Genomic DNA, 8,674 nt, shown 5'->3' on the forward strand with positions numbered 1-8,674 from the left:
ATTTTTGTGTGCAAATGGGATAATGTCTGAATATTCCATGCTTACAGCACATAACTTTCTCTGAAACTTATAAACTTCACGCTTCCCTTAAATCTTTGCTTAAATTTTATTTATTTGTTTATTTATCATTATTATTATTTTTTTTTTAGGTGCGGCAACCCTTGGTTGACCTCACAGATTGCAAGGACCTTTTCAGCTTACAATCCCTTATTTTTCAGGCCTACAACACCTGGTCTTCCTAGGTGGTCTCCCATTCAAGTACTAACCAGGCCCAACCTTGCTTAGCTTCCAAGATCAGATGAGATTGGGCTTGTTCAGGGTGGCATGGCCTTAGACAGCTTAAATTTAAGATATTTATTTTAACATGTTTTCTATCTTGACTGTAGTATTGGTTACATGATGATATTCATATATTGAAACTCATCAAATTCTATATTTAAAACTGGTCACTTTGTAAGTAAATCATGCCTCAATAACACTGATATTTAAAAACTGAATGAAGTTCAAATATATTTGGAGATGAATCCAAACAAATAAGAATACACATGTATGATTCCACTTGTATAAAACTCTAGAAAATTCAAACAAATCTATAGTGACAGAAAGCAGATGAGTAGTTATTTGCTCAGGGGGCGGTTTACATACCTCATACCTCATAGTGCTATATGTACATATGTAGTGCCACATACGTCTGTGTATGTGGCACTATGACGTTAAGAGATTTCCGGTTCTACATGGCCAAGTGTCCTCCCCCTACTGAAACGTCACTAAATGGGGAGGGGTAGGGCAAAGTGGGAGGTGGAGAGAGTACAAATCCACAGAGATAACTGAAAAGGAGGTATTAGCAAATGAGAAATTTCAGAAAAATTTTTTTGCAAAGCAGAAAATGAGTAGATGGAAACATGATTTGGAACAGGGGAGCCTCCTGTATGAGAGCCCATAAAGGACCCAGGACTGGAGGTGGCCCTGGGGTGGGGCCACTCAAGGGGAATGAGGTGGAGGGACTGGTGGAAGTTTGTATGGGGCTGTCAGAGCCAAAGGGCCTCTTCCCCATCCCTGGAAGTCAGAGAGCTGCCCTCCATAGGGAGCAGGAAGCGTGTTTCCTGGAGATAATGAGCCAGAGAGACCTCAGACAGACTCAGAACACAAGACCTATGGAGTGAGTTGGGGTTGGATTTATGGCATGAGGCTGGAACACGCTGATTATGGGGAAGTTTGAGTAATGAACAGTGAGTGAGACTGCCAGGCTTCTTTCTCAGATCTACTCCCAGAAAGAACCCACTTTAAATAGCCATCAGGTATATGACCCCTAGGCAGGAGACTGGAGGCTTCTTCTCTAAAGAGGAATCATCTCCATATCCTGACATTTGAAGGATCCAGTGCAAGAAAGCAGTGAAGGGAATTTCAGTATGACAGTAGGCCTAGAAAGTAATCAACCCAGACTAGAACAGGAGAACTAGAGAGTTCTAAAAGGAAGATTATCAGGGGGCGAAAATGGAATAGAAAGATTATTTGCTATATTTTAGTGTTTGGAAAACAATAATAATAGGTATTTGACAAACCCAATCAAGTACTTGAATAGATTCATAGCAAACTGCAACTGAAAATAACAAGGTAATTGTTAACTCCTGAAAAATAAAAAGTTGTTCAAGAAAGGAAACATAATTGTAGGAACTACCTGCTCAACAGTGCATAATATTTGCACACTTTTTCTTTATATAAATAGAGACTAATGATTTAACCAAAAATTGGGAGGATGGTGGAGAGGAGTAAGCGAGGTCTGAAACTGTAACAGAAATAAGTTTTCATCTATTATAACAAGAAATTAGTTTATCAGTAATATTTCAAATTACAGAGAAAGAAATGTCTATTTTATAAAATGGAATTTCCAAATATAATCTATTACAAGTAATATTAGACTCCTACCTTAAAATAAATGAATAAGCACGAAAAAACTAGTGTTTTAAAAATAATTTTGGAATAGGAAAAGCCTTTCTAAGAAAGACATAAACTGCAAAAGCCATAAAGGCAAATGTACAGATTTTACCTTGAAAGAGCAAAAAATGTAGGAGTGGCAAGAACCACTGCAAATTAAGTTAAACAGAAGCAACAAACCTGGAAGAAAATGTGTGTAATATATTTAAGAGAGAAAAGATTAGTGCTATCTACATACATATATAATTTTTAGTAGTTTTATGTGGTTCTATTTCAAATCTATCTGATCAATTTTAAAATACCTTGCCCCTTAATTATGCTTTTGATATTATTATTTCTTTAAATATATAACCTTATTTTATATTCTGAATCTGATAATCTAATATCTGCAGTCTTTGTAGTTCTGATTCTGAATTTTGCTGTTTTTGCTAATTCTTGCTCATGGTATCTTATTTCCTTGTGTTTTGATGGTGAGTTCACGTTTGTTGAAACCTTATATGTGAAAACTTTTTGAAACTTGCTTGAAGATCTTTCTCCAGGAAGTTTGCTTTCACTAACTAAATGCCTGAGACCATTAACCAGCTCAGAACCAATTTGAATGATATTTAGGTGTGAAGTTGTCTTGTGCTACATAGGCATGTGGATTCTGGTTCCAAACTTGTCTGAGGGTTGAGCTTGTAGTTTGCAATTCTCAGGGAAGACTTTTTTTGCCTCCCTCCTTCACTGTCACCTGCTGTTAAGTGGCTTTCCCATAATCAGTCTTGCAAATCTGATCGTGTGACGTCCCCTACTTAAAAACTGAATAGACCTACTCATTCATCAGGTCTCAGCTTAAACATTAATTCTTCGTGGATGCCTCCCTTAACTGCCTGCCAAAAAACTAGATTAGATCCTTAAATGCATACTCTTCCAATACCCGTACTTCTCTTTATAGCATTCATAACAATTCAAGTCAATTATTTGTGTAATTATATTTCAATGAAATGGTAATTCTCTTCACCACTGGCTGTAAACTTTATAATGTTGGAAACCATTCTATCACCTTCTCTGCTGTATCTCTAACATCTAACCTAGGGCCTAGTACATATTTGTTGAATAAATAAAAAATGAATAAATCAACAGTTTGGGAAACATTAACACAATGGAATGAATCTAGTTACCAGCTCTGTCATGTTCTAGCTGTGTAAATGTCTCTAAGTCATTTAATGTCTCTAAGTCTCAAGTACGTAAAATAGAATTAATAATACCTCGTAGGATTGTTGTGAAGTTTACAAATGATATACATACAGAACTACAAAATGGACCTGGGCAGTGATATTTGCCAGATATACCTCATAAGTTCTGTGAAATTGGGCCAATCATCTATTTGGAGCATATTCAGATAATTTCAAATAGGGAGTAGTGTAAAGATCTTTTAGCCCATAATGAATCACGGCATAAATATAATAATTAATAGATTATTCCCAAAATTAGATTTTAAAATAATATAGACTTAAAACTCAATGTTGCTTTTAAAAATAAGCCAGCTGTATGGTTTCATAAGTGTATACATATGTCAAAATTTTTTGTTGTGCACTTTAAGTACGTGTAGCTTATTATGTTAATTATCCCTCAATAAAACTGTTTTTTAAATAAAGAAAAAATTAATCTATGAACAATGAGTGAAATGAAATAGCTCTTATTTAGGATGCAGTTTGATTCATTTAATTATTTTTTTGACCAAAAAGATCTGTCTCTTATTTGGCTTCAATTTGAGTACAATGTAATTGTTTCTCACATAGTTCTTTTTTTTTTTTTTCATGGAGACTTGCACTGCAGTTTGACAAATGTCGATGCCATCACTACTGAAACTCCACTCCTCAAATGTAAATATTTGCCAAAGGTTCATCTTGCCTTAACTGTACAAGAGGAATCTTATCTCTGTTTCAGAAATTACAGGTACTTTTTATAGTGACACCCTGAAAAACGTGCACAATACCAGGTTTTTTAAAGCAGGCATCCTTCCCAGATCTGGTTGATGAACTGGGGCCTCTTTCTGAAGAGTGTCTAAAGTATACAATGAATGAATCATGAGTATCTTCACATGATTCAACAGCCTGAATTTCTGCTACCGTTAATGCAGCAACAATCCTATCATTTATTTAACACCCATGGAGCGAGTATGCACCAACTTGGGTTTGCCAGCCCAAAGGTTTGTGAATGCCACCCCAGAGCACAGAACTAGCCGAAAGCTGAGCAAGAGCAGGTGTGGGTCAGCTAGAAGGTGATGCTCCTGTGAATTTAGTGAAGAACTTTGAGACAGCGATTAGCTTGTCTTCTCCCAAAAGCAGAGTCCGAGACAAGAACTTGGGATGCAGTTAGTTTATTTAGGAAATGATCCCAGGTAGCACAAATGAGAAATTGGATAGAGGGCATGGACAGGGAAGGGAGAGATGCAAATAAAGGGCACATTAATGAGCAAGTTACTGCTGTGGGAAACTGAGGCAGTCTCACTAGGAACCCTCTGAGGAATCTTTGAAAAAGTGTCCCAATTATTTCACTGAGGGGTAGGGATGCTGGAGTATTTATCTGCACATAAATGTCCTCATTGTTGAAAGGAAGCCCTGGAAAGTGGGGGAATTAATGGCACACACACATCTATCCCACCTGTGGGCTGAGTGAGCTCTTGTTGGCTAAAGAAAGTTCTCAGATAGGCACCAAAGAGATGCCACCGTGGGGGCGGGGGAAGCTGGCAGTGTGCATAGACGCATAGAAACTGCCCACTGCAGGGGCAGATAAACTCAGAGGTTGGATGAGGGGCTATGGGCTGGGACATCATCGTCATCTGCTACACGAGGGTTTAGGATCTGTGCTGCGATAGAATATCGGTGCTAGATGTTGAGGGATGCGTAGCGGCAAAATTAAAGCAATGCGTTTATGAATTCTGTTGGGGAATTTCCCTTTCCCACCTTCCCAGAATGAAGTAAGATTAATGAAATGAGCAATTAGCTGGTCAATTCAGCTGACTTTTCAGTTACTGTGTTTCCTGTAGACTAATGGTTCAGCAGCATCAGCATCACTTGGGAACTTGTTAGGAATGTGAATTCTTGGGCCCCACCACAGCCCTATTGAATCAGAACCTCTGGAGGTGGGACCCAGAAATCTATGACAGGCCCTCCAGGTAATGCTGATACATGCTAAAGCTTCAGATGTAGATGAAACATTGTACAGAGAGACTTAACCTTTTCGCAATCACAGGGTAGTGGTCTGGGTATGGAGAGAGCTATCTGGTTTCTAGTCTTGATTAGGTATGAGCATGGACAAATTATGTGATTCTTATAGGTCTTTTCTAATCTGTGAAATGAGAAGTTTGAACTAGAATACTGGAGTTTCAAACTTTTTTTTTAAAAAGCAGTGGAATACTTTCTTCCAATAAAATTTTACTTGAAACGTGAAGATCTAAGACATAAAAACAGAGCCCCTTGGTTGAGATAGTAGGTCAGTATCCCGTCTCCTCACTTTCTCTGCCACGGCTTCTTAAGGACCACTATGGACCTTTAGGGTTCTTAGAAGGTAGTATGAGAACCACTGCACTAGAAAACCTTCAAGGTACCTCTGCAATGTGATCTAAGACATAAGGCACACTTAATCATAGTTTACCTAGTGATGCTAACACTGAGACAGATCTGGGATCACAAACCTTGGATTCAAGGCCTGGCTGAACCCATGCTAGCAGGGGTCCTATTTATCACTAATTATCAGTGACCATGAGCAAGTCATGTGGCTTCCATGGCCTCAGCATTTTTATTTATAAAATGAAGTTGACTCTAATTCTTGTTATACCTGCAGTACAGGGCTATGGAGAGGATCAAATGAAATCATGTATGAGAACATACTTTATAAATTGCTAAGTCCTGTCTAATTGGAGGGGATTATTATGGGAGAAATTAGCCTTCCAGGTAGTTTTGCTTTGTAACTGGCGCCAAAGATAAGTAGAGACAGACAGAGAGTGTAGATAGTTAAATAGTCTGTAGTTTCTCCTTTATCTTCGAGGGATGCAAATATAATTTTCTTTTTTAATTAAAAACCTGTTTACCAGGAAGTGTCACTTCAAATAAAATATTGTTTAAGCAGAGACTCGAGTTAACCTGTTGAGTCATTCTACAAAGCTTATAAAAGTAGTCTTTGGGGTAATACTATCTAAAGAGATAATTAATTTTTCTTAACTATTACCGCCGACTTACTAATGAGAAGAACCAATTTTGGAATATGTTGACTTAGCATTTATAGCCGCTTGCATGTTCAGAAAAAATTTAGTGCAACATTAATTTAAACTGATTTAGCGTTTTGTTGTTGTTGTTGTTGTTCTTGTCAGATGGATATTCTTGGAGAGATTCATTTAACCACTACAGAGATTCTTGTGAAATACCAAACACTATGTTTTATGGCTGTATTTTGGCATGAGGGAAGTTGTGACTAATTCCATGTGGGACTTTTGGAAGATTATCCGCTAGGATTGTCAAATATGGTTACTAGTGTTAGAAGACAGTCAGATTTAGAACCTACTTATTTCTAAACCCTCAGGGTGGCAGAAGATCAGGATGATGCATGAAAACCATCATCATAAGAAATAGATATCTGCCAATAACTCTCTATGGTCACTTTGAAGACAGCTGTCACATGGACCTACCAACGTTTCCCAAGCATGTCCCACTTTGCATTTCCTAAACATGTTTTGCACATTACTGGATTTCAGCCTAACATTGTTGTGCACCAATCGGAACTCTTTGAGAAGGAATCAACACAGACCAAAGAAGGATTTGCTCATGACCACCCCATGTTTGGGTGGAGGGTCTGTCAGCATTCCTGAACCTCAGAGCTGGCTAGATAGCCATGGAGCAAGGTTCCGGTAAGTGTGCTCATTCAAAAAAAGAGATACACAGCTCTTGCTGTTGATCAGGCACTGTTCTGGAACAGTGAACAGGACAGACAGGCCTCTGCTGAGATCTGTAAGTTATGGAGGAGTCAGACAAGTAGGTATGAGGGTGGAAAGACAAGGATGTATGGAGGGGAGCAGAGAGCATTTCGAACAGAGAAAATAGTGCATAAAAGGCCCAGCACAGTGGGCATGGCATGTTCTGAGGACTGAAGAAAGTCCACATGGCCAAAGCATAAGGAGCCACGCGGTGGTGAGGTGTGCCAGTGCCAGGCCATGGACGACCTCGTCAGCGTGGGCCTCCTTTTTTTCATTTATTTAATAATAGGACTGGTGCAGAGCAGTGCTTCTTAAACTGCCCCATGAAACACGGGGTTCCACCAAGGGGCCTCATAGGGAATTAGGGGTGGAAGAGAATTGCTCTGGGCTCCAACTTCCGCTTCAGAAAGAATAGCTTTGCTAATGCCCATGTCACATGTTGGGGATCTGAGAAAGATCATGGTGGAGACAAGTCTCTATGGATTAAAAAAAAAAAACAATTGAAACCATGAGGTCTTCAGCTTTGCCATCCTTGGAGAGTAGGATTCTGTGCCACCCGCCCGCCCAACCCCCGTTCCTCGCCCCTGAGACAATGCTGTCTGAGTTACTGGGACATCTCACTGTCTCCTGAAGAGCAGCCCATTTCTCTCTGAACACACACAGGGTTATAGTGTGAGTAAGGGATCCTGGGACTTTCTGTCCATTTTTTTTCATAGAACCTTCAAACAGTCCCTGAAATTTTCACTTTTCCATCCTGACTGTTGTCTCTTTATGTCAGCAGGACAGAGGACCCTTCCAGCAAGCCTGCTTTCAGAAAGAGTGTGTCATAATGCTTAGTCCCTCCTCAGACTATAGACACTTAGCTATAAAGACACACCCAGCTACATGCTGAAGGGGGTGAGGCCCAGAACATGGAGCAACTGCCCCTAAAATGCAAACTCACTCTCTGTCTTACCCATAAGCAGCTTCATAAGTATTGGTAGCATCGTCTGCTTTCTGCTTCTCCCAGGCTCTTGTGGAGACTCAGGATTCTTCACTTCTTTAGTCAATCTTAGCTAAGCAGTGCTTCTCAAAGTTAGTGTGCAAAAAAATTCCCAGGGGATCAGGCCAAAATAGATATTCTGACTCATTATATGGTCTTGAGTGGGATTGGAGATCCTGTGTTTCTAGTAAGTTCCCAAGTGATGTCAGTGGTTTATGAACTTCATTTTGAGTAGTAAGAATGCAAATGTGTATAGACTAGCACCTGAGCCTTGCCTGGGGCGAGGGTCTAGAATATGTTTTTTTTTTTCCTTTTCATTTATTAGTAAACATTTATTAAACTTTCTCTCCATGTTGTCATTGCTGTGCTGCTAAGATCCATTCTTTGTTTTCCAGGAGCTTATAACCTATTTGAATAAAATCGTTTATTTTGAGCCTATATACTTTATATAGCTTAAGTCTCCACATGAGACTATTATTATCCCTGTTTTGTACATGAGAAAACAGAGCCTTAGAGAAGTTTAAACACCTGTCAAAGTTTACAGTGATAGGAAATGGCAGCCTGAATTCCAGCTCTCATCTCCCTGAGTCTTCTTGCTTTCTAGAATATCTCAGGCACCTTTTCCTTAATCTTCTTTTGTTGCCCAAATCCATTCATTTGGGCTTTTGACTCAGTTTTCTTGCCTAACATTTTAGTTTTAGGTTCAGACTGGGCCTTGCTCACATCCCAGACAACTTGGCTGGAAATCATGCACCCAGCTCTTTCCTCCTCACCCACCCATTCCCCAGTTGGTAGTCCAAATG

General features: G+C 39.3%; 1 pseudogene; it reads right to left on the bottom strand.

Moving 5' to 3' along the window:
* Positions 1 to 217: 217 nt before the first annotated feature.
* On the bottom strand, positions 218 to 336 carry LOC118603192 (annotated as a pseudogene).
* Positions 337 to 8,674: the final 8,338 nt, after the last annotated feature.

This window comes from Rousettus aegyptiacus, unplaced genomic scaffold (assembly GCF_014176215.1).
Source record: "Rousettus aegyptiacus isolate mRouAeg1 unplaced genomic scaffold, mRouAeg1.p scaffold_m13_p_5, whole genome shotgun sequence".
NCBI classification, from domain to species: domain Eukaryota; kingdom Metazoa; phylum Chordata; class Mammalia; order Chiroptera; family Pteropodidae; genus Rousettus; species Rousettus aegyptiacus.